Source organism: Equus caballus, chromosome 20 (genome assembly GCF_041296265.1).
Source record: "Equus caballus isolate H_3958 breed thoroughbred chromosome 20, TB-T2T, whole genome shotgun sequence".
In the NCBI taxonomy this organism is placed as follows: Eukaryota; Metazoa; Chordata; class Mammalia; order Perissodactyla; family Equidae; genus Equus; species Equus caballus.
In genome coordinates this window covers 62,400,091-62,425,795 of record NC_091703.1, presented here as the reverse complement: position 1 = coordinate 62,425,795, position 25,705 = coordinate 62,400,091, and positions in this window count along the sequence as shown.

Here is a 25,705-nt window from a genome sequence, read left to right as displayed (position 1 = left end):
GCCAAACTTTAGAGTGCACAGAACTGGTACGCTCACCCCTGGCATTTCTGAATCGGCAGGTCTGTGGTGGGGCCTGGAATTGATATTTGTAAAAAGTTCTCAGCGGATGCTGATACTGCCAATCTGGGGAATCACCATTCTTCTGTTATGGATTCCCAACATTTCATTAATGAGTATTTTTTAAACTATAAATATGCTTGTTTTGTGTAAGAAAGAATATTGGGTTTAGTAATTATGGAGTCTTGTAATGTCCCACTATACTAAAAAACTTCTCATTTGATTTTAATGATTGGAATATGTTTTCCACTTTTGTAATATATCCTATTAATAGAAATGATTGCATAGCTTTGTTTGTTTGTTTTATTTTTACAAATATCTTGCCAGTATTTAAGAAACTTAAGACATTGCAATTGCAGTAACTAAATGTATATTGAAATAAATCATATGTTCTACTGAAAAAAGCTACCAACAGCTGGGTTATAATTGGCTAAATAGTACATATACAACAAAGTATAAAACCAATCAGAGAATATACCATTTGTAAATGAAAGGCTAACCCATTTAATTTTTTATTCCTTGGGGAAATTATAGCATCTTGATAGAATATCAATTTTTGGTTGCTCTTGTAGGTAATACATATTCTATGAATTCTTAAATTAGGAGGATTAGTGGATTAATGTAGCATTTTACATTCACTTGAAATATTGGGTAAAGTTCTATTGCAGGTCAAAAATAAATTAACATTAAATTTTACTTTGTGTATTAGAAAAGTCTCCATAAATCAAAATGCTTAAAAATAATTTTCTACTTTTACAAATCCCAGGCTTCAAAGATGAGACCCAGAGTGCCTGACAAAAATTACTCTGAAAAATTCTAGTTTCTTTCAAAGAAAACTAACTGTAGTGAAATCGTCCACACATATTCATATTACAAAGCTGTCAGTGAGCTAAATCTTACATAGTGCCTTCCATCAATAAAGATTTTTTATTGGGATTCTGTTTAATTCTGTTTAAGAATTGGCATTCTATACTCCTCATTTAATAATGTGTTTTAACATCATCTCCTTATTCCTTTTTTTTTTTTTTTTTGGTGAGGAAGATTAGCCCTGAGCTAACATCTGCTTCCAGCTCTCCTCTTTTTCCTGAGTAAGATTGCCCTTGAGCTGACACCTGTGCCCATCTTGCTCTATTTTATATGTGGGACACTTGCCACAGTGTGGCTTGATAAACTGTGCATAGGTCTGCACCTGGGATCCAAACCTGCAAACTCCGGGCTGCCACAGTGGAGTGCACAAACTTAACCACTATGCCACTGGGCCAGTCCACCCTTGTTCTTTTATTTATCTGTCTTTGTGACACCGAAATCTTCAGCTGTAGTTTAGACTATATGGTGTACCCTCAGTTTGGTGGCAGACTTTTGAGTTCTTTGTCTTTTCCAGAAGCAATTGAATACAGGCATTTTTTCAATCCTTCATGATTTTTTTTGAATTCTTATTAAACATAAATGACATACATTATTAATTCTAATATACATACATTATTAGAATATATTAAAATTGCTGTGTGGTTGCATTTTTGACAATAATTCCCAGTTCACAATGGCAACTATAACTATAACTTAATTTGCAATATTTTCAAGTAGATGGTCACTTATTCTTTGGGGGCATGGACAGCAATTCAATATTCTTCATAGGCAGAAAGAAATACAATATGAGCAAAGTACTATGAACTACAAAGAATATTAGAAAAATATAATCAACATCAGAAACTTAATCACCCTATAAAAATCAGCTATTTAAAATCTCCCTTATTTACGTGCCAATCTTCAGCATTTAACAAAGATGAAGTTATGGAAAAATAAAACCACAGATCTCTGAAGACCCAGGTCCACTGCACTAGAAGCAATACAATGAAACTTAGCTCCCTTAAGTACATCTCCTGTTAAGAACACCAGCTCGCTTTCCTTAGGTGTACTGCTGACCCTGGCCCAGGCACATGGGTTAAGGGATTGCAATATGCGTACATCAGCAGAGCATCTTGGGGAAACTACAGAGCTTGCTTAGCTGCCTATAGTTGGCAGAACTTGCTTCACTAACTTATTGCCAGCAGAATTGATTAATGACGATCCACTGCCCCCACCGGGAAGTTTCCAGTTACAGAATAATTTTTTCCCTGAAAGATGGGAATCACCTGCAACATAAAAAATATACAACGTGAATTCCTGCACGATATTTTACTGGGAAAATCACTCCATCCCACTTTGGCAGTCATACATTTAGACACTTTGCATTGCAATATTCCCTGATACTTTTCTACCTTCAAGACTTTGAACTTTAGATTTCATTTTTCTAGCAATAACCAATAGGAGTAGCTTTGCTATATCCCGTGCCCTCATTCATTCTCCATCTAATCTTTCTACTTATTGTCAATTTAAGCCCTCCTAGTTTTTTCAAATTATTCCTCTTCTCCTTACCCTTCTTGCTTCTATTTTCAATATGTATGCCAAGGACAACCTTGCTCTTCCTGACATCCTGGATTGCTCTCGCCAGACCATCTCATCACATGCTAACCAGTTACAAACTGCTCCCCATGAGCATTATTGACATGATGCAAACTGGATCTAAATAGGGACACAACAATATTACATTTGACTGGGTTGGAGAGAAGGATGTGAGGATAGGAGGCTTTCTACAGGCCACTTCAGAGACTGAGCTCTGCGAATGTGGGTTAAAAAGGAAAAGGAATGGATAGAAATAAACAGAGTATATGGGGAAAATATCAGTGCTAAGGAGGAGGTGCCCACATTGTATGGTTTTAATAGCATTTCTTATCTAAGTTAATCCTTGTGGAACTATATTGAAAACATCATAGATACACATGGGAAACTTTGAAGTTGCTTGGAAGGCTTTCAAAGGAAGAGCAAAACTTGGTCTCTCTTCCTCATGAATAATCATTGTTAACAGTTTATTTTGTTTCCTTGAGAAATATTATGCGTATACAGCCTTTATTCTTAAAACACAAATGTTAATGAGATTATAACATAAATAATGTCAAGTAACATATTTTTTCATACCTAAAGAATATTTTTATATTAACACATGTAGATATACCATGTTCTTTTTAATGGATACCATGTATTCCACAGGAGTGTAATTCATAATTGCTTATCTACTTCCATACTGATAAAATTCAAGTGTTTCTAGTTTTTCCCCTCTCCGTAGCATAAATTCTACATGGAAGATCCTTGTTGTTGAGCACATCTGTAGAGTAAATTCTTAGAAGTTGATTTGCTGAGGCCAAAATCACGTACCTTGTAAAGTTCTTTTCCACACACTTAAATTTTCCCATGGTGGTTCTTTGATATGTGATGTGGGCTCAGTGAGTCAAGGAGTCGAAAGACAGATTTCTTGGACTCTCAAGGTCTGGCAGTAGTGCTCTTTTATTCAGAGAATAGTATGGAATAGCATGGGGACAGGACCCATGGGCAGTGAAGAGCTGCAGTGTGTTGAGGGTTAGAGCTAAATTTATAAGGCATAGGTATGTGAGTTATTTCTTTACAAGACAAAGGAAAGATCATGAAAAAATTGTTAAAATGGTATCAGTGCAGGTGGGGTCTGGTTATTGGGTGGTCCTATAACTTTAGATAAGAATCAGATCAGATTAAATCAGGACATTCTATGCTTCCCAGAGGATGTTGGTGGTGGGGGGAGTCAGTCACATGAGGTTACCAGACAAGCACAGTAAACAAGAACAAGATTATCATGCAGACTTAAGTCCTTGCCTTCCCCATTAAGAGTTTCTAGAGGTAAAGTCATCCCCTCTTCCTCCTGGTGCAGTGAGGGAGACACCCCCACAGATGGAGACTCCCTTCACAAATGCTAATGTCTCTCATCAAAGGGCAAGCAAATTCCACCATTCAGAGTTTCCTTCCTGTCTGCAGCTTTCAAAAGTAACCAGCCCCAAATAGTCCTCATCAATATGGAGGTCTCAGCTTACTGTCATCCTTTCAGGCCTTCACAGACCGTTGAGTAACTTTCTTTCTTCTAACTATTGTATTTCCATCCTTGCATGTACCACTCAGTGACGTATCCTCCTCACATGTTAGTCATTGTGTGTTCTCTACCACTGGAACGCAAGGGTATGAGAACAGAGACTTTCTCCGAATTGTTCGCCATTGTGTATTAGGCACACAGTAGACAGCCAACAAATACTTGGTAAATAGATACATTTATTACTATTAGTATCGTGGTAATGTATCACAACATTTTACTTGCTAATAAGAAGATGATAAACAGGAATAAACACGTGGAGTGTCGTGAGTCTCTGTCCCTGGGTTTCTTCCTTTATTCACTATCTAGGTAACATCAAGTAGTTTCATGGATTTAAATATGATTTATACTCAATTGACTCCTAAGTGCATATTTTCAGCTGAAATACAAACTCCAAAGTCATGCAACGCACTCTATAGAACAACTCCACCTGAACACTGAGTAGGCACCTCAAAATCAACATGTCTAAAAGAAAACTCCTACTTACACCCCATCTGTTCCTCCCACAAGCTTTCTCATATCAGTAAATGACAACCTCATTCTTCCTGACGCTCAGTATAAAATCCTTGATGTTATTCCTGTCTCCTCATATGTAAGCCATCAGCAAATTCTGCTAAATACCATGGTTATTTTAGTTGTTAACATCAGAGGAAGCTGGAGAAAGGTACATGGAAACACTCAATTCTATCTTTACAACTGTTCTGTAATCTAAATTTATCTTAAAATAAAAAGTTACAAAAGTCCTTTGGGAGCTTCACATCTCACTTAAAAAAAAAGAAAAAGTTATTTTAGTGTACCTACACATTCTGCCTCTCTCCACTATCAACCAATATCCTTGATTTTTCTTTTTAAACCGCTAAGTATCTAAGGCCTCAGGCCATTTGCCGTCTTGGAATTTCTTCCCTTAATTCTTCCTGAGGCTCTCTTTCTATATCTCTCAGGCAGGTCTCTGCTCAAATGGAACCAGACCACCCATCAAAAAAATCCCTCTTCCTCAAAAACCCACTAGCAGTCACTATTCTGTTGACCCTCCTTTGATTTTCTTCTTAGCACGGGTCGACATTTAGGTAGGAATTTATTTATGTGTGTATTAATTTTTTATCCCACTACTTGTGAGACCAAGAACTTGTTTTATTCACTGTTATATATTTCCAGTTCTTAGGAATTTCTCTGCCATGTAATAGATTATCAATATTTATTGTTGCGGTTATGATCCCACTTAGGGGTGTAATCAAAAAAAGTCAAACTCATAAGAACAGAGAGTAGAGTGGTGGTTGCCAGGGGCTGAGGGGAGGGGGAAACGGGGAGATGTTGTTCAAATGGCACATATTTCCAGTTACAAGATGAATAAGTTCTGGGGATCTAATGTACAGCATGGTGACCATAGTTAAAATACTGTATTGCATACCGGAACGTTGCTAAGAGAGTAAATTTTAAATGTTCTCACCACAGAGAGAAAAGGTAGCTATGTAAGGTGATGAATGTGTTAGCTAACCTTGTGTAGTAGTAATTTCACAATATATACATGTATCCAGTCGCCATGTTGTATACATTAAACTTACACAAAATTATGTCAATTATATCTCAATAAAGCTGTAAAAATAAATAAATATTTGCTGAATATATAAGTGAAAGAGCAAATGAATTGATTTGGCTGGAAAATTATTAAGAAATCGAATGAATTTAAAACAAAAATTTTGACTACATTTATTTTCCATTTGTATATTTAGCATTCTAGTTTATCTCATAGATGCATGCCAGGAAATGCACATCTTCCCAAATAGTTAAAATATACAGCTATATTTATACCATGTTCTTAATGATGAATACAACTGAAGGATTGAAGCTAGTATCTACAGTAGTGTATGCCTTTAATAATTATTCGTGGAACAAATGAGGAAATCAACAGCTGTTTTACTTCACATAATCATAGAATACTTTCAAAAGAGTGCTTTTCAGGACATTAGTGACTCTTAAGAATATATTTGCATGTATAAATTAACCAAATAATGAATTATTTTACTAAATTCTCTAGTTCTTGCTCTCTGATTCTGCAGGAAAGTTCCATGGCATCTGAAGGCCAGTCGCTGATCAGGATTTAAATAGGATTTAAATATCATACTGTGAAGAAAAGTGTATTGTATCGATGTGAAGTTTTACTGTGCTCTGGAGTTACCTCAGAATCACAAAGCAATTAGCTAATAATGTTAAAAAGTTATGGCTAATTTAACTAATGGTTAATGGAGCCTAGTAAACTGTCAGAGTTGATGAGCCCTGGGAGATCTTGTGCAGGAACACACATTAAAGTCAGGGTCCTTTATCGCCTTTTAGAGTTTAATCAGTATCTGGATGATAGGCTCTTGTAATGATATGCCAGAAATACGGTTTTTCTTTTTAATCTTTTAAAAATTTAAGTGTGAATAGTAACTAACAAGAAGCCAGAGGTTTGTCACTGAGTGTACTGTATAGGTCACAACACCATGCTCAGGCAGTCCTTAAAGCATACTTTTCTATGACCGCTAGGAGCTTCAGTAGATACAAATAATATTCTTCTTTCCTCTATAGTTTGAAAAGATAGCAATAACTTTATTTGTGATTTATTGAATGACAACAAAATGCAATTAAATAAACCAATGGTTGAAAGGGGAAATGGAAGAGATAGCATCACAGAACTAAGTCTTTCAAAAAGTTTAGAAACAAATGGCAATGTCTTCTAACAATGGTTTTGAAGTCCCCAGCTAAAGGGCAATACGCTGTTCTGCAGGAGCTTCATGTGTTATTCATCAAATGATTTGAGATGTAGAAGAAGTTATGTGTTTTCATAAAGCTTATGTTATAGAACAGATCCTTTATTCCAAGAATATTCAGCCTCCTACTGTGAGAGATTCACTTGTTTCCAAACTACCAAATTTAAGTAATGTATAAGAATGTTGATTTATGTACTAAAGAGAAAGGAGAGAATTCTACACAAAGAACCGAAAAAGATAGTCTCTAAAGAAATGCACCAATTAGTTAAACTATCTCAGCAAAGTTTCAGATGATTCTAGTTCTCTACTAAAAGAAAGTTTCATCTGTTTCTTGCCTTCTATTAAGAATTTCTTACTATAGGTATCTGGAATAAAACTTTTGTGACAAATGTATTGCAGTTGAAAATATTGGGAGCAATTGTGATAACCAACACATTTGAAATAACAAAAGGATCAGCTTGGGTCCCAGTTTCTATCATAAAATTACACTGCACCAGAACTTCAATTTAGTTTAAAAATGGAGATCACATTATCAATGACATGGCAGGAATCAATTTATTAATAGTAAACAAATCAGAATTTCTTCAAAGCCATGATAAAGGTGCCCAAAATCTAATAGAGTTAGCCAAATAATTTTATGAATAATTCAAAGTATAAATTCACTGTATTATCAATTGTCATGTGACAATTATGTATTTATGTATATTGGGCTTTGATTATTGAGTATGTACAATCTGCAAAACTATGTCAAGCATTGTGGAAAGGTGAACAAAAATGTTTTTTATTTGCATTCTAGATAAGTGTCAATGATAATAATCTATAACGAATCTATAAATGAAAATTTGGGTGAGTTTATTCTGAGCCAAAATGTGAGGACCATGGCCCAGGGCCTTTCTTCCCGAAGGAAGAAAGGGCACCAAAGAAGTGGAGTGTACAGAGTGGTTATATACCCTCAAAGAGGATATTTCACATACGATTGAAATGTCCCTTTTACAATAGTCACGAGAATGCTCTGTGGCACAACAATTGACAGACACAGCAGGTAGTAGGTCATTGTCTTGGTGGGCACAGCAGGGTGGCAGTTCTGTTGTCTCCTGGGTGGTCACAGGTGAGCACAGCAATCGGTTCCTAGCCTAGGGAAAGATGCTTATCCTTAAGGAAATGCCAATATGGGGGAAGTTGCACCTTTATCTTAAGGACATTTGATCTTGCCTTTGGGGCATAGGAAATGTTTAAAGCAGATATAGGATGCATGCTCAATGGCCATGTCAGTCCTTTTTGGAAAACAAAGTCTGGCTGAATTAGGTTTACACTAAATGGCTTCCTCATATGATCCAATATATCCTATTCCTTGCCATTTCTATTTGTCAGAAGTAAAAAAGTTACATATATATATTTGACAAGTCAGACTGTAAAAAGTCTTAATATAGAGTCAGATTGTAATAATTCTTAGTAAGAGGTCTGATCTTGCTCTAAGACTGTAGTTAAGGAGCAATTGATTCTAACAAGGAGAGCTATGGTCTGAAGGTTTGTGTTCCTTCAAAATTCATATGCTGAAGTCCTAACCCCTGAAAGGGAGAATGTTAGTAGATGGGGTCTTCCGACAATGATTAGGTCATGAGGATGGAGCCCTCATGTGTCAGGTGAGTGCCTCTATAAAAGAGGCCCTGGGGAGCTTGCTCACTCCTTCCACCCTGTGAGGACACAGTGAGAAGTCTTTGACTGGCAGAGGACCCTCACCTGACCATGCTGGCATCATGATCTCAGACTTCCAGCTTCCAGGACTGTGAGCAACAAATTCTGTTGTTTATAAGCTACCCAGTCTGACATTTTTTTTAAATTTTTTTTCATTATTTTCCTTTTTCTCCCCAAAGCCCCCCGTACATAGTTGTATGTTCTTAGTTGTGGGTCCTTCTAGTTGTGGCATGTGGGACGCTGCCTCAGCATGGCTCAATGGGCAGTGCCATGTCCACGCCCAGGATTCGAACCAACGAAACACGGGGCCGCCTGCAGCGGAGCACGTGAACTTAACCACTCGGCCACGGGGTCAGCCCCTGACATTTTTTTATAGCAGCCCAAATGGACTGAGACAAAGAGTCACTGAAAAGCCACTTAAAGAAGGTGGAGTTTGGGTAGAATTTCAGAAGATGAATGTGATGGGAAAGATGTATTAGGCCATTTTGTTAACAGCAACTCATCTATTCATTCACTCAACAAGACAAATAGGAAATACCTGTTTCCCAGGTGGTACAGTGTGCACTAGAGATGCAAAAGTAAGTAAATTAGACAAAGTATCAGCACTCAAGGTGATAGCAGTTTAGAGAGAATAGCAGACAAATCAAAAATAAGCAACATAACATTTTCACTTCTGTTGTAAAAATATAAACGATTTATTATTAACAGATAGGCGTGAAGCTCATAGCAAAGACTGCAGTTGTCAAATTAGATTTTCAGAAGATTAATAGACGTTATGAAAGTTAAATAAATCTAGTTACATGCCAGGCAGAGGAAACTGGGAGGTAAAGACACAGTTCAGAAGTAGCATGGTATATAGTCAACAGCGTAAGCAGTCTAAGACACCAATGCGGTAGAGATTCTAATCATGTGGCTTTGAGAGACAATTTGAGAGAGGAAGATGTGGGAAGACCATCCCCCAGCCTCCTCTAGGTCAGCAGAAGCGAGATGCCCAGGGATACAAATGCTCACTTCACTTGAGAAGTGGTACAATTTAGCTAATTTGGGGAAATGCTCCACTTGGTGGTGGTAAAATGCATATAATTCTCTCAGAACCTTCTTTGTCCTTCAAGATGACTTTCCTGTGATTGAGGAGCTTGTGTCACCCACAAGGATAGGAACAGGAGTCAATAGAGTCCTCCTGAGTCCACTTGAATTTGGGCTTTTACTCCAGCCACATCATTAACATCCTGGTCTCAAGTTCTGCCCTTACACAGCAATGCTACTACCATCCTTCCACTTTCCCAATCTGGAACATGGAATTATCTATCCATCTCCTCCAACTCACCCCAGATATAAAGTGACCAAGTTTTATCAACCCTGTCTCCTAATAGTTCTCTAACTGTCCCCTTACACACCGCACCTCCATAGTTTCCGCCATCCTCACCTTTCCCTTGACATTCACTCCCTGTTGACTGATTTCTCTCTTTAAATCTTAACCTGTTAAATTTATCATACACAATGTAGCCAGAGTAATCTGTCTAAAACACGAAATTGCTATGATACTCCTCTACATAAAACTCAATTAATTGTGTCTTTATCTTAGCTGAGTCACAGCACTCTTTGAGAAGATGTTTTAAAGGTTTGGACTTTCTTCTTAAATTAGTAAATACTTACAAGCTATAATTTTTCATATAAAAATTCAGGAAATTCGTGGAACAAGATATTGACATACTATGAAGGGTACATGAACTCCATATTAAAAGTCACTTTTTCAATGGCTTTCCACGACTGCAGGATGAAGTCAGAACTCCACAGATTGTCTTAAGAAATTCCCAGTTCTATCCTAACTCATTTCTCACTACTCTGCTCCTCATTTGAATGAGACTTACTCTAACTTCAGAAACTTTACGCTGAATTTTCCCAAACTCTGTAATTCTCTTCCAATATCACAACTTTCTGGACATTACTAAGGCCTCTATTTAAAAATTCTTCCTTTGACTGGCTTCTGTTCTGCTATAATTTTCCTATCTGAGCAACGTACCAGCCATCATTGTATTTATTGGTTTATTACATGTCTTCTAAGCCATAAGCTCTGTTTTTGTATCTACTGTCATGCATAGTGTCAGGTGCTCTCCAAATTCTCCATAAACATTTGTTCAGCAAATGAATATTGGTGTAATGGACGGTGATATATTAGTTATTATTACCTAACAAATTGCAGCGTAACTAACAAATCCAAATTTCAGTGGCCTACAATAAAACATTATTTCACAATCTTGGGACTATCAGTCAGTTACGGTTTGACTGATCTTGTCAGTCTTAAATAGGCAAGGCTGGAGTCATGGATTATAGTTGGGTTTCAATTTTGCATTTTTAATGCAAATGATATTGGCCCCAAGGGGGTAAAAATTGGTTCGTGATGTGTGTGTGATTTTAGATATTACAATGATTCGTGTTCTTCCAAAGGTCCACAATATAGAAACAAAAATAGAATAACTGTGGTATTAAAATTTCATGGGCAGAAGGAGGCAATTAGGAAAAAAATGTCTAGAAAGTTTACTTGGAAAGGCCAATAATATAATACATCTGGAGAAAAACTAATTCAGGTCTCTCTTTTTTTTTCTTTTAAAGATTGGCACCTGTGCTAACATTGTTGCCGATCTTCTTCTTTTTTTTCTTCTTCTTCTTCTCCCCAAAGCCCCCCAGTACATAGTTGTATATTCTAGTTGTAGGTCCTTCTAGTTGCGGCATGTGGCATGCCACCTCAGCATGGCCTGATGAGCTGTGCCATGTCCCCGCCCAGGATCCAAACGGTGAAATCCCAGGCCGTGGAAGTAGAGTGCGCGAACTTAACCACTCGGCCATGGGGCCAGCCTCTACTTCAGGTCTTTCCATGTGTGTCTGTTCTATGACCCAGAGTGAATGGCTACCTGTGGCATACTTTTCTCCAAGACAGAGACCAGAAGCTCTGGAAAGCCAAGCCAAATCACTCATGCACATTAAAAGCCTCTATGTGCATTATTTCTGCTCACATTCTATTGGAGAAAACAAATCACATGCCTGACATTTAATGGGGGAAGAAATTTACTCTGGGTGTTCTAGTAGGAAGCACTGCAAATTCACAAAGCAGAGGACATGGATAAATAACGACATTATCACCAAGAATGGGGAATTAGATACAATAGTCCAATCCATCACACACGATCTCTGGAGTTCTAGAATGAGGATAAACAACCTACAAATGTGTCGGTCTTTAGCACAAACATTTGAGATAGGAAAAGTTAAAAAAGATAGGGCTGAAATTTGCAAAACAAAGAGCTTGCTTCTGTCATCTTTGTTTTCTTCTCCAACTTGCATTCTGACAGTCTGTACAAAATGCTTCTCAGTTGACAGTAGACAGAATTTTGGATTTATTGAGCTTTCATAGGAAATCTAAACTGTTTGGAAAATTCATCCATTTTAAGCTACACTAATTCAGGAGTTAAATTATATAAACTGAAAATAAGAGTTCACAGAGCCTAATTAATTTCATTAGCAGTTTTATCATTTAAAAACACTAACAGAGGGGCCAGCATGGTGGAGTAGTGGTTGGATTCACTCACTCTGCTTTGGTGGTCTGAGGTTCCTGGCTTCAGATCCCAGGCACAGACCTACACACCGCTCATCAAGCCACGCTGTGGTAGCATCCCATATACGAAATAGAGGGAGACTGGCATAGGTGTTAGCTCAGAGACAATCTTCCTCAAGCAAAAAGAGGAAGATTGACAACAGAGGTTAGCTTAGGACCAATCTTCCTCACAAAAAATACAAAATAAAGCAACAACAGAAAACCATTAACAGAAAAATTCTGTACGACGTATTCCTATGACTGAAATTATCATACCAATATGCATACATTTCCATGAAATATCATAGGTAAAGTTAGTAGATAGTCTATGTTCTCCACCAATAGAGTGGAAATAAATACTTCATAGACAATAAACGCAGACCAATTGAGATTTGTACACTGAAGAAAAGCAGCTAGCGTGAAGCTTCATTAACTTCACATATATTATAAGAATAGTACCAAAGCATTTTCTTTGTGGACTTGGAGAAAGTCATTGATATTAAAGAGAACTCTTAAAACAAGCTATTCTAAATAATAATAATGACTAATAATAATAATAAGGCTACATCCACAATACTAAAGTATCTTAGGAATTAAAATGGAGCCAATAGAAAAAGGAACCAAAGTTTTTGATTTCTTCACATAGACAGCTACGTAAGGGAAATTAACACGGTGAGAGCACTCTGGAATCTAATATCAACTCCAAGTTAGAATGGGGTTAGCCATACAGGCTCTAAAGGCAGCTGCCCTGGGTGCATCCTAATTCTACTTAATTAGTCATGGAAAGATTCACTTTCCTCACTTAATGCTCAAGAGTAAGGATTCAACAAGTATTTTTTATTCTTATTTAATTTCCAGATTTTATCCTCTAACCTCCTGGAGCATGTTAGACAAACTTTCTCTGCAAAGGGAAGCATGGTAAGTATTTTCAGCTTTGTGGGACATACCCTCCCTGTGACAGCTCCTCTGTCCTGTCACAGCAGTGCGAGAGCCGTCGGGTCAACGCTTAATGGAGTGGGCGTGACTGTGTCCAAGTGGAGCTTAATCCACAAAGACAGGCAGTGGGCTGGATCTGCCCACAAGCCAACGTTCACGGACCCGTGCGGTAGAGGAATTTGGAACCTGGAAAACTGTTGGTCACAGTTCAGCCAGGTTCATCTGATTCTATCATTCACTTTAATTTCAAATTAAAATACTACTGCCAAATCCCCTCATTTATTCTCAGAATTATTCATTATTTGATTAGCATCTCTTTTGCCCCCAAACTATCTTGTTTAGGTATACTTAGTATCTTGCTGACAATTTACAAAAGGAACGATTATTAAATATATGGATTTACCATATATGATATGATCCTAACTGCAAAAGAAGAAAAAAGTTATGTATACAATCTTACCAATAAAATAGACCAAATCACTAATATGGGTACCTTTTGATAAGAGCTCTATAGATGACTTTAATTTTCCCGTCTCTATTTTTCTGTATTTTCTTTATATTCTATTATGTGCACGCATATTATAATATTCAAGAAAAAATAAACTTTAATTTTTAAACACAGCCTAAGTGAATAAAGGAATAATTGGAGTTTCCATTGCAGCTAAAAAACAAAATTTTTTAAAAATATTTCGCAGTGTAGTACATATTTTTTTTTTTACTTGTCATTTTCCTTCATAGTAGCTTACGGAGAAAATAAGAAGTTTCTAGTTTTGTGTTTACCTTGAAAATAATTACCATAGATATCCATTGTCTCCCCCAATTTAGGGCGGGGGTATAAAAGTGAGGGAGTGAAGAAGGGCAATCCTTAGGTGAGGGCAACTTTGGGTCGACTGCCAAGCTACAGCAGGGAAGCGGGCCTCAGCGCAGTTCTGCGGTGCTTCTGTTCCAGTTCCCGGGTTCCTGCAGACGGACACTGGGCTCCCAGACACCCCAGGAACCAGGCTCCAGCCCCGGCTCGGGACGCAAGGCCTCCGCGTTCTGCAGGTTTGTCAGCTGCTCTGGTCAGTTTGACAAAGGCTTGCCTTAATTGCAGTTACAGTGCTAGAAACTTGGGATGTTTGCCAATTTGGGGCCCTCCCTCCATATATTTAATAATTTACCAAATATATTTAATACCAAATATTACCATTACCAAACCATATTACATACCAAAGCATTACTATTGTGTTTCAACAGAAAGGTTAGCTGTCCCTTGAAGTGTGTGCTCATGGTAGAGAAAGAGTCCTGGGGAGCAGATGCCTGGTCACAGACGATGTTTCCTGGTCTGCCTACAAGTTACATGTGGCCATGTGACGGATTCGTAAGCCAATAGAATGTTAGTCTGATCTATGTGGGCAACTTCTAAAGCTGACACATACAAACTTCCCCAGATGCTGCCTCATAAAAGTCTGGGATAAAGAATGCTCAGGTGACACAGGAAAATGCACCTGGAAGAGGGAACTACCTCCAGAGTCTAAACTGTGGGCAGGGTCTTCCTGCTACCAGATGGGAACATGTGTCTTGAACTCTTAGGTGAGTCGGCAACATACCTGTACATTACTGAGAAACTGCAATTTGAGAATTTACTTGTTACTACCGCATGTATCAAAATGACTAACAGATGATTTGCTACCTGGAAGTGGAGCTCATTCATAACACAACATTAATGTATGTGGCGTTAGCTTGGTGTCAGGGGGTGGTCACTGAAGAAAACCATCTAACAAGAAGGCGCACTGAAAGGGCACTGTTATGCTAACATACAGCAGAACCCATGCCTAGGACAAGGGGAGAGACTAGTGCCTACTCCACGTGCGGCTGCAGGGCAAATGGCTGCAAGTCGTGATGTTGGTATATGTTAATTGCTTCCATTGATTATAGACAGAGATGAGGGGAGGTAAAAGGTGTGTTAGCGGAATTGAATGAAACAGAGATAGGCCAGAAAGTTTGTTTGGAAAAACGAACTTCTTCTAGAAGCCAACTAGCGAGAAATGAAATGGTAAAGGTCTTGAACTAAAAAAAGCCCATGGAGATTTTTCATTTAAACAAAATATTAAGTGCTACTTCTTCACAAAGTCTATTATTTCAGATACTCATAAGATAGCTGCTTTTTTTTTGCTAAAATTAGCAGAGAAATGAATGAGGCATTACACCAGGATGAGCGATTTCCACAAATTCACTCAATACAGAGACATAGGAGAGCTTGTTGATGGCAAGAAGAGAGCATGAGAGATGATCTTATGCACAAGAAGCTGCTGGCGTGGAGGTGGGCCCGTCTCACTGAGAACTCAGGTAGACCCTGCTCTCAGGCTGTAGGCACCTGAAATGGAAAGATACAAGGCCGTTATACATAGGGATTTTAAAATGGAGATATCTGTCATCTATTTACACCAGGTTGCCTCCTTCTCTGTCCACTCCCCTCCTTGACGCTTGAGTATAGCAGCCGTGCACTTGCATCTCACCCTGTAAAAAAGCCCTGAGGATAATTTAAAAGAACTGCTAGGAAAGAGTTAAGTTTTCGGGAAAACAGTGATCAGCCAAAAGATATCCTAAGGGACCCAAAGACCTCCTCCCGTAAACACATCCAAAAGAAGAGCCTAAGATTCAACAAGCTCACCACATGCACAACAGCCCTGGGCAAGAGCTGCTTAGTCAGATCCGTCGTGGGAATGGGCACAAATACACAGCAACAAAGCAAACCCATAAGAATTAGGTGTAGCAATGAGCAGTCTCTCATTGTTGGATATGACAAAAGCAACATTGAAGAGAAAAACAAAGATTATTTACTGACAATGAGTTTAAAAATCTAATTAGATCCAAAAAATATTTCCTCCTCCCAAATCAGTAAAGTATTAACAAGAAAATATGTTTTAATCAAAGGGCGAGTAAAAGTTCTTATAAATTAAAAATACGAACGGGTGAGTTTTAAATGACAGTCATTTTGCAAAAAAATTTTGTATAGCTAATGAGGATGAGAATCTTCACTTTATATGAAGTCCTGTATAGTATGAAAAACAAAACAAACCAATCACATCTAGCAACTTCACTCGGGTACTTCAACGGGGCTTCAAGAAGATACAAAAGATCCTTTATTTTTCAAAAAGAAAAAAAAGCAGGCCACTTAGAAAGAGATCACGTTAGCATTCATTTATCTTATTAGAATAAAGGTATGTTAGAGGAAAATAGAAAAGGAATTCAAGTATGGGAAATATTATTTTGATTACAGAATTCTGCCCTTTGCAAATTAACAATAGAAATAGACATTTTTTGCTAATGAACGGTAACAATTAGATAATTTTCAGCTATACAGAGAATCAGAACCATTTCCTCCTCTGCGCCTTTTCTGAGGTGCCCCCACGGAGGTGTACATCAATAAAAGGACGCGGAGAACAGAGAGAAGCTGGAGCTGCTCTGAGTCTCTTGCTGTAAGTGACGAGCATAGGGAAAGAAGATCTCTGTGTGACAATCTGCAGCAGGCCAAGAGCAAAACCTGTACAGATTGTAGCTGGAGCTTGGAAGTCCCTCGGAAGAATACCACCAGGAAGAAAATAATCATAAATACTAAAGAGAATGATAGAAACCCTGGTTAATTTTGAGGGTATGGTGAAAGCTTATATTATAGCTTGTTCATGAAGAAAAAAGAAAGTCAAATGAAAATCTCAAAAGAAACAAGAGTTGTAAAAGAAAAGAACATCATAGTCCAATAGAAAGCAAATTAAAATGTTGCATGATTTTGAGCAAATGTTACAGTGCCTAACTATTCAGGTTAGGCTAACCTATGCTTCCGTTCATGCACGTGGGAGGGCTCAGTGACTTACCAAATAGAGGATTATGTGTCATCAGTCAGGGTCTGTCCTGAGCTCAGTGGCTCTATAGGGTGGCTGCCTTCCAAGGGGTGACTGAGGGATTCAGATTGCTTACATTTCATCATCATACCATCTGGACTACATGGGATGCAGATCACAGCAACAGGAGGAGAATGTCCTGGAGGGTCATACAATAATGTTGGCCTAGAAAAGACACTCACCACCCACATTCATCCATATGATCTGGTTTCATATCCCTGACTGTAAAAGATCTGGATAATGAAGAGAGCACACACAGGTTCAGCGGACAGTAAATACCTCTGCACAGAGTGTAGAACATAAACATCAGTTTGACCTTGACACCAAAAAGTTTCTTGTCCAAGTGCTCCAGAGAATCCGGTTTTGGACGGCAGAGGAGAAAATTAATCTCAGCATATTTATTGGATCTGCCATAGCTAGTATTATTGTAACCACAATAAGACAGGCATTCTTTATTCTTTACACTGTAGCTAATAGAAAAATAGTTTATTTATAATTTTAAGGTAAAATGCAATATAAAAGTACTTTATGGTATAAAGGAAAATCATAGTTGTCAAGATAGAAGTTAGCAGGGGAGAGGCACAGTAAATAAAAAGAAAGCCATTAATATCTACATCTTACATATTAAGGAATCGAAAATACTGCTTACATTTAATGGAACAAGGAAGAAAAGCTGTAAATCAGCTGCAAAGATGACCAACTAAAAAAACCAATGCAGAAAGGATGAGCAATTTGAAGAACAAAGAAGGAATAAAGATGACACGGTGTATGTTAAAAAATCTTAGTCTTTTTCATAGTGAGGGACAACAGATATTTTTTAACTTAGTTGAGAAAGACAAAACATATTAAGTTACAGAGGAAATCACAAAAATTAAAAAAGGAAACATTTAAAAATCATTTCTACAGCAAGTAAAACTAGAGGGTAGAAGGGTGGGTTTGAAGACTGTGCCAGCTTATAATGAATGTTTCTGTATCATTTAAATGGGACAGGATCACTTACGGGACTTCCGTTATTGCAGCTGGGTATCTGAGAGCCCAAGGCTGAAGACAGTGAGAGGTAAGAGCCCATTTGTCTTCATGAGAATACTAGTGATTCAAAGGATCCACAGGATAGTTCTCTGATTCTTAGCCCATCAACCACTTTCTTATAAGAATAATGGAAAAAAAATTCAAAAGTAGGGAAGAGTTTCAAGGATTCACCAGGACTGCCAATTTCCTGACACAGAATGCCCGCATAAACTGTCCTTTCTCCATGGTAAAAGGGTAGTGATGTTTCCCTCCTATCTTATGACACGTGAGGGGAGGTTTCAAGAATATAACTCAAAAAGACTGGGTTTATCTGTGTAAAGGGACTGACTTCCTGCCTCTGCCTGGATGCTGGCTGAGCTGCAGAACCATGTAGACTCCAGAAGCTACTATCCTGCCTGAGCAGCTGAGAGAGGATTGAGAATGTATGCTCCGCCCTCAGACTTGGGAAGTTACTGGAGGAAGCTGTTTGTAAATAACTCTGACTAGGAAAAGCCTAAAGATGAGAGGCTGGCTGGAATTGCCAGGACACCAGGCTAAAGGAAAACTCAGGAGAGAGATATACCTCTCTTCCAGAACTTCATCAGTTCCACTGTGGCCTCAGTAGACACCAGAGTAGGAAGCCAGACTGAGCCATCTAGAAAGGACCCAGTAAAAAGGGCTCCCTGATGCGGTGAGGCAACCCCAGAGGAAACGTTTTTGTGATTTGTGCCATAGGAGGAGGAATTGAGGGGAAGTCACAATAGAGTAGTTTGTCCGCTTCAGCGAATGGTGTAATTATTTGTCTACCCACCTGGCAAGTCTCTGCGGAGTCACGATCACCCTGTAAGAGGAGGAGCAGCATTTGAGTGTGTGTTTCCAGAGCACTGCTCTAGACTAGAGCATCATCTGTCGAATGAAACCTCATTCTTTTCTTTTTATCTCTCTCCCCATCGTGTCCCTCCGGCGACCAGGAGCAGCTTGGAGAGCAGGCGGATAGGACTGAAGGGACAAGGCAAAAGGACAGGTCTTGTGATGTTCATTATCACCACAGGTGAAGGAGCCCTGGTCAGTCCAGGGCAGAGAGACAGGCCTGAAGATTTAACTGAGATGTGAGATAAACATTTGTTTAGATTGGACTGGGTCTCTTCACGTTTCAGGAGGACCTAGAATTCTTTGATGCGACACAGCTTCCTTGTCAGCCTTAATTGGTGTTGGCGAAGAGGGAAACTAACATAAACCGTGGATGTGATAGGGTGTCATGCCCATTTCATATCAGGTAAGCCTCCTTAGGATTTCATTTTTCCTTTGAAGATGGAATAGCTTCTACAATTATAACTTTGAAGGTCTGAGAACTTGCATTTTGAGTCTCTATTCAGTTGTTTTCTTTCTTTTAAATGTTATTTTTGAGCCTTTTGATTTCAAAGATATTATGCATTCTCTAGAGGTTTTGAGGCAGACTTTGTATTTTACATTACTCATAGCATCCCGATTTGTTGTTCATTTTTTATTTTTACTATTCCTTTAATTAGCCAACTTCCCAGTTTACCTGTTATCAGAAGAGGAAGAAGAGCACTGTCAGTGCTGTGTGCGCACGCATGTGTGTTTGTGCCTAACTTCGAAAATAGTTCATATTTTGGAAGAGTTTTAGAGGATACTAAATTCAGTCAGCAACACTCTGCTAATCATTATTTCAACACAAACCTTTAGTGATAACTGTTGTATCTTTAATTGATTGCTACAACTTACCAGAGGAGGTATGTTTTCAGATCTACTTTTATCCATCCCTTCAACAAACATCTATCAGGTACACAGAATACCAGGCAAACCAAAGAGAGACATTTATTGCCCTCAGATACGTAACAGTCTAGGGGAGCTAACGTTAGCAAATAAATACACAAATACTAGCCATTACAGACATATTTTTTTAAAAAACTATGAAGGAAAGGCTCCGTGTATCCTAAAGAATAGATATTAGCACTGAGACCTTAGGAGCGCATAAGATCCAGGAGGAGAGAGGTGAAGGTATCAGAGGCATTTCATGAATTTGTTCTTTCTCTCTGCAGATAGCCTTAGATCAAAAGATGGATTTCATATCAGAGGAACAGAGAGATTAGATTTCATAACTCTCCACCAAAATTAAAATTTGCCAACTTGCTTCCCGACATTTCCATAACTTATGAACGCCTTTGTGTTTCTAGTCGTAATAAACAATATTCAGAGAGATTATTTCTGCTTTAGAAAGAATATTTCTATGATTTCAACTGAGCTTGATTATTCTGGACAAGGAAACTCAAAGAAATGAACACATCATGTTGAAGGTAGGACCCATGTCTACATCAGAAAATGTGTGGCAGGAGTCATCTTTGGTCCTGACGATATAGACAATGTCCATTTTTAACAAACACACATTGATGCCTCAGAATAATCCAGATGAAAGTAGACAAAATGTGACTGCTTTTCTCCTTAGTATATTCACTCTCTATTCGGTTTAATTTTCTGGCAAAAGAGAGATTGCAAATATGCATTGTTCACAACACTGTGATAATCCTTGCTAAGGAGTGTTACTAAAAATCAAATCAAAATCAACAAATGGAAAGAACAAAGGGTAAAACATACTAATAGGTCTTTAACTAAAATACTTGAACTAAGTACAATAAAGAGTATTTATGTTTAAGAGTACTTAGAATTAAGAAACTTGAATTCAAAAATATTGTTCTTGGCAGGCAATATTAGTGATCCAATTACCTATGGTCCTGGAAGCCTCCTCCACTATTTACAAGCCTTGACCAAGTAGCTATTAGTAAACACCTTCTGCACTCTATATTGCACTTGAAATTTTGTTTGAACACATTTATAAAAACCTTAATGGACTTCCTATTGAATTTATCCAGATAAGGAATGAAGGGATATTCGATAAGCTTGAAAGAAACAGATTCTCTATTTCTCTCAATCCCTTAGAAAGTTTAGGAAAAGAAGTAGCATGTCAAGATACTGACTGGCACTGCTCGTTTTATCTTTGTTCTTTTGAAGTTTTTCAGTGGTTCCTGATGAGGTGGGATTTTTTTCCTCTTGTCTGAATGAATTTTCAGTAATTTATCGTATATCTTTGCCAACGGTAATCATAGAGGATACCTTATTGGGTAAAACAAAATTTGGGTTTATCTGTAAAACTTAAATTTACTATGTTGAGTTCACCCATGAGAATTTTGTATATTTTCATCTGCATCTCAGTAAAGAAAAGTTTACCTCACTATATAAAAGGCATAAGCAGAAAAAACACACAAATGTCCCAAGCTATAGTCATTTCAATCACAGTTTATGAAAAATTCAGAAAGCAGAGCTGCCAAATATCATCTTTTGAGTTATAGAAACACAAACTACAGACATTTCCAAAATCTCCACTCTGGTTTGAATCGATTTAAAGTTTATAGTGGGAAAAACTCTCCTCCAATAATATATAGACTCTACATAAAGAATCTAAGAAAATAGCATAAGTTCTATGTGTTGCTTTTGGTCTGCTTTTGAGCATACTCTGCCAAATTTTATCAGTAATGGTCAATGATGCTCATAAATACTAAAAATATCATTTGTGGTCTTCACTATATCTGGCATACAAGAGGGATATTTCTGACTACTCTTACAAATGCATGTGCACATTCTGTGGTCAATAGGCTTGTTATTGCAATTTCAGCCAGTTTAAGGGATTGAAAATTTCAGACCCCAATCTGTCCTTGGATGGATTGAACCTCCTGACTCTCCACATTCTATTTTGTGCTTTAATATCAGTCTGTGTTCTTCCCTAAACAGGCTGAGGATTTAGATCTTATTAAACTTGTAGAAGAAAAGAGAAGGAGGAAGAGGAAGAGGAGGAGGAGAGAAATAGAAAAGAGGGAGGAGAAATCTCAGGAATGGTGGCATAGAGTCAGTGGGGGATATCAAATGTTGCTTAATGTTGTTTGAGCAGAAAATAGTTGCACAGAGTAACTAACAAATACAAAACAGTCACAACAAAATAAAATTCTTTGGCTCGACTTCTCTTGGTACTAGGAACTTCTTCCTGCCTTCAAGCATAGAGTTAGACCTGAGGTCAGTAAAGACTATAAACCACTGTGATGGCATAAGCAGGACTATTCATATATGTATTTTTCTGAATGTATATTATGTTTCACTAAGTAGTTAAAAAAGAAAACTCTGTGCAACATATTCTATATTATATTTAGTAATATTATTTCCTAGTAGCATATTTACTAATCCTCTCAATAATGCCAAATATACATTGATTCTATAAATAAATGTGTTTAAAGTGACTAAGAGAAGTCATCCACTTATATTCTTACTGCCTAAACTCTTCATCCACTTTTCTGTGACTTGTTTGTCTTCATCGACTTGTTTGGTGGCTGCAAATCTAAGTTTCAGATTTGATTTGATTCATGTAATCAGGATCCAGCATATTTAGGTAACTCCATTCGGCATTTTAAAAGTTGTGTCAATTTTTAAATCATCACATATGGACCTTTATCCCACTCAATTTCAAATCTTCTCTCCTAGCCTACATTGTCTCATTAGCAACCTCCACGACTTGAGATGTCGCTGAGTTTCAAGTGTTCAAATAAAATTACAAGGAAGGATGAAGTGCTTTCTCGTGATGGTAAGATGATAAATGATACAATGAGAATATGCTCAAACAGATATAAGTGAAAAGATATAAGCAGTAGGGGGCCTGGCCCTGTGGCACAGCAGTTAAGTTCACACGTTCTGCTTTAGTGGCCCAGGGTTCACTGGTTTGGATCCAGGGTGTAGACCTATGCACTGCTTTTCAAGCCATGCTGTGGCAGGCATCCCACATGTAAAGTAGAGGAAGACGGGTGTGGATGTTAGCTCAGGGCCAGTCTTCCTCAGCAAAAAGAGGAGGATTGGCAGCAGATGTTAGCTCAGGGCTAATCTTCCTAAAAAAAAAAAAAAAAAAAAAACAATATAAGTGTTAGGGGCCTGCCCCATGACCTAAGGGTTAAGTTCAGTACTCTTTGCTTCAGCAGCCCATGGTTTGCAGGTTTGGATCTTGGGCACAGACATATACCACTCATCAGTCATGCTGTGGTGGGGTACCATATACAAAATAGGAGAAGACTGGCACAGATGTTAGCTCAGGGAGAACCTTCCTCAAGCAAAAAGAGGAAGATTGGCAATAGATGTTAGCTCAGGGCAAATCTTCCTCAGGAAAAAAAAAGTGTTAAACAAAATAAAGCAGAATTTATTATTTCAGACAAATTTTTAACATATATATAGAAATCAAAATTTTATATATCTCAATTGTAAGGAACAGTTTCAAAATTTGGCAAAACAAGTTTAGGCTTTTAAAAAACAGATGTAAATATATTTCGTTTTTAAAAATCCAAACAAGGGGCCGGCCTGGTGGTGTAGCAGTTAAGTTCACATACTCTGCTTCAATGGCCCAGGGTTCACTTGTTCGGATCCTGGGTGCGAACCTATGCACCACTTATCAAGACATGCTGTGGCAGACATCCCACATATAAAGTAGAGCAAGATAGTGTAGGGGAGGAAGACATTTCCTCTACCCAGTCTGGGCCCTTCTGACCAGAAAATGAATTAAATTCACATGAGACAGAATAACAGGAGAAAAATAAACAAAGCTTTATAACATGTATTCATGGGAGAGGCTCAGGCAAACTGAGCAACTTGCCAAAATGGCAGAAGCCCTCACCTTAAATACCATCTTCAGCTAAATACAAAGGATGATGTTGTGGGTGGGGGGAGTCAGTTATGGGAGGTTACCAGAAAAGCACAGTAAACAAGAGTAAGGTTATATGCAGATTTAAGTCCTTGCCTTCTGCATTGATAAGAGTTTCTAAAGATAAGATCATACCCCCTCCATCCTGGCACAGAGAGGGAGACACGTTTACAGATGGAGATTTCCTTTACAAATGTAAATGTCTCTTACAAAGGATAAGTAAATTCTACTTTTCAGTGTTTCTTTCCTGTCTACAGTTTTTAAAAGTAACCAGCCCAAAATAATCCTCATGCAAAAGGGACATGTCTTGGGGTTGCCAATTCCAGCCCCCCATAGTGGTCATGGAAATTAGCTCAGAGCCAGTCTTCCTCAGCAAAAAGAGGAGGATTGGTGGTGGATGTTAGCTCAGGGCTAACCTTCCTCAAAAAAAAAAAAAAAATCCAAACAAAAGGATTTATAATTTTTAGTGAGTATGCAAGAAAAGACTAACTTGACTGGTTAGCAAAGAAATGAAATTAAACTGTTTCATTGCAAGGGTATCACATTAAAAAAATGCTACACGAGTATTTCAATATTGTGGTAAAATGGTACACTGTACGTTTGTAGAGGCAGTGTTAACCTGGCACAATAATTTTGGGAAGCTACTTTTGATTTGTATATACATAATTCTTTTTCAATTAGTTATAGATTCACAACAAGTTGCTACTTTTTATAACAAGTTGTGGCAAGATATTTTGAGCTATGGAGTGCCTCTATGTCTTGACCCAGTAATTTCACTGTCATTATTTACTATTAGGAAATGATAAAATAAGCAGAATAGCTAAATAAGTGAATCTATTCATAACAGTAAGATTTATAATAATGAAAATTTGGAACACAAAGATATGATAAAATGTATTTTTACATGAATTCAGTAAAACTATTCTAAAGGCTGCAGAATAAGGAAAATTCTAATGCTATATTAAGTATAGTCTTTAGAATAAAATGACATTATCATTATCATAACTATAGAAATACGCATAAACCCAGGTAAGAAAAGGAAAGAAAGGTGAAAATATTTATTTTAGGTTCTCGTTTTCCCTTTTTTCTGTAATATTATATTGCAAATATCAGAGATAAAATTTATTGAGTTTATTTTACCAAGATCTATATTTATGTTATTTTATTGATGCTCAACTCAGGATGCATATTAAAATTATGATTGACAGCAGCTTTTTTCTTCCTTTCCTAATGGCATATACAATAAAGGTGCATTTTCAATAGATAGGAATTTAGATGAGATGACCTATTGCCTGTGGTTTGGCTGTTATTTTCTGACAAGAAGTGAGCCTCAGAGAGATTTACTACTTTACTCAAGATCACATTGCCAGTTATCTGGCTGAAGCGACATGTGGATCAAGTCATATTTAATTTCAAAGCCTTTTCTTTTTCCACCAAGAGGAAATGCGAAATAAATAAATATGTGTAGTAGATACCACAGACTTTTCTATAGACAAGACACACAGGACCTGCCAATATGTTTCTCTGTCTGTAACCTTTTATCTTCCTCTCAAACAAGTTTTTCTCTCAACACACATACACACACACACACAAACACACACACACTCCGTGTACTTTTGTGTATGTTTTTGTAGATATTTTAAAAGCAAACCAGGAGAGAATATGGCAGTGGCTGCCAGCCACACTTTTTTACGTGGGGTGATTCTAATTTATTCACTTCAAATCACACATGCTCATACTTCCGCATTTCTACTCATAAGTATTTTAATACTCCAGTTATGATGTTATTTTAAAAGATTACAACTTCTTAACCAATGTAGTATCTTCTTAAATATCGACTTTCCTCTCTGTATTTGCTCTCCACAGCAACTTTGGTTTATCTTTATTAAAGCACTTAACTAATTTGAGTTGTAATGATCATTCTGTCTACCTGATTTTTTATTTGGAAAAGAGAAAAATATTTACTCATCGCCAAGATGTTATGGCACAGAAATGCTGCTCAATAAATGCATACAAAATAAAACAATAAATAGATATCAAGCTCCCTAAAAT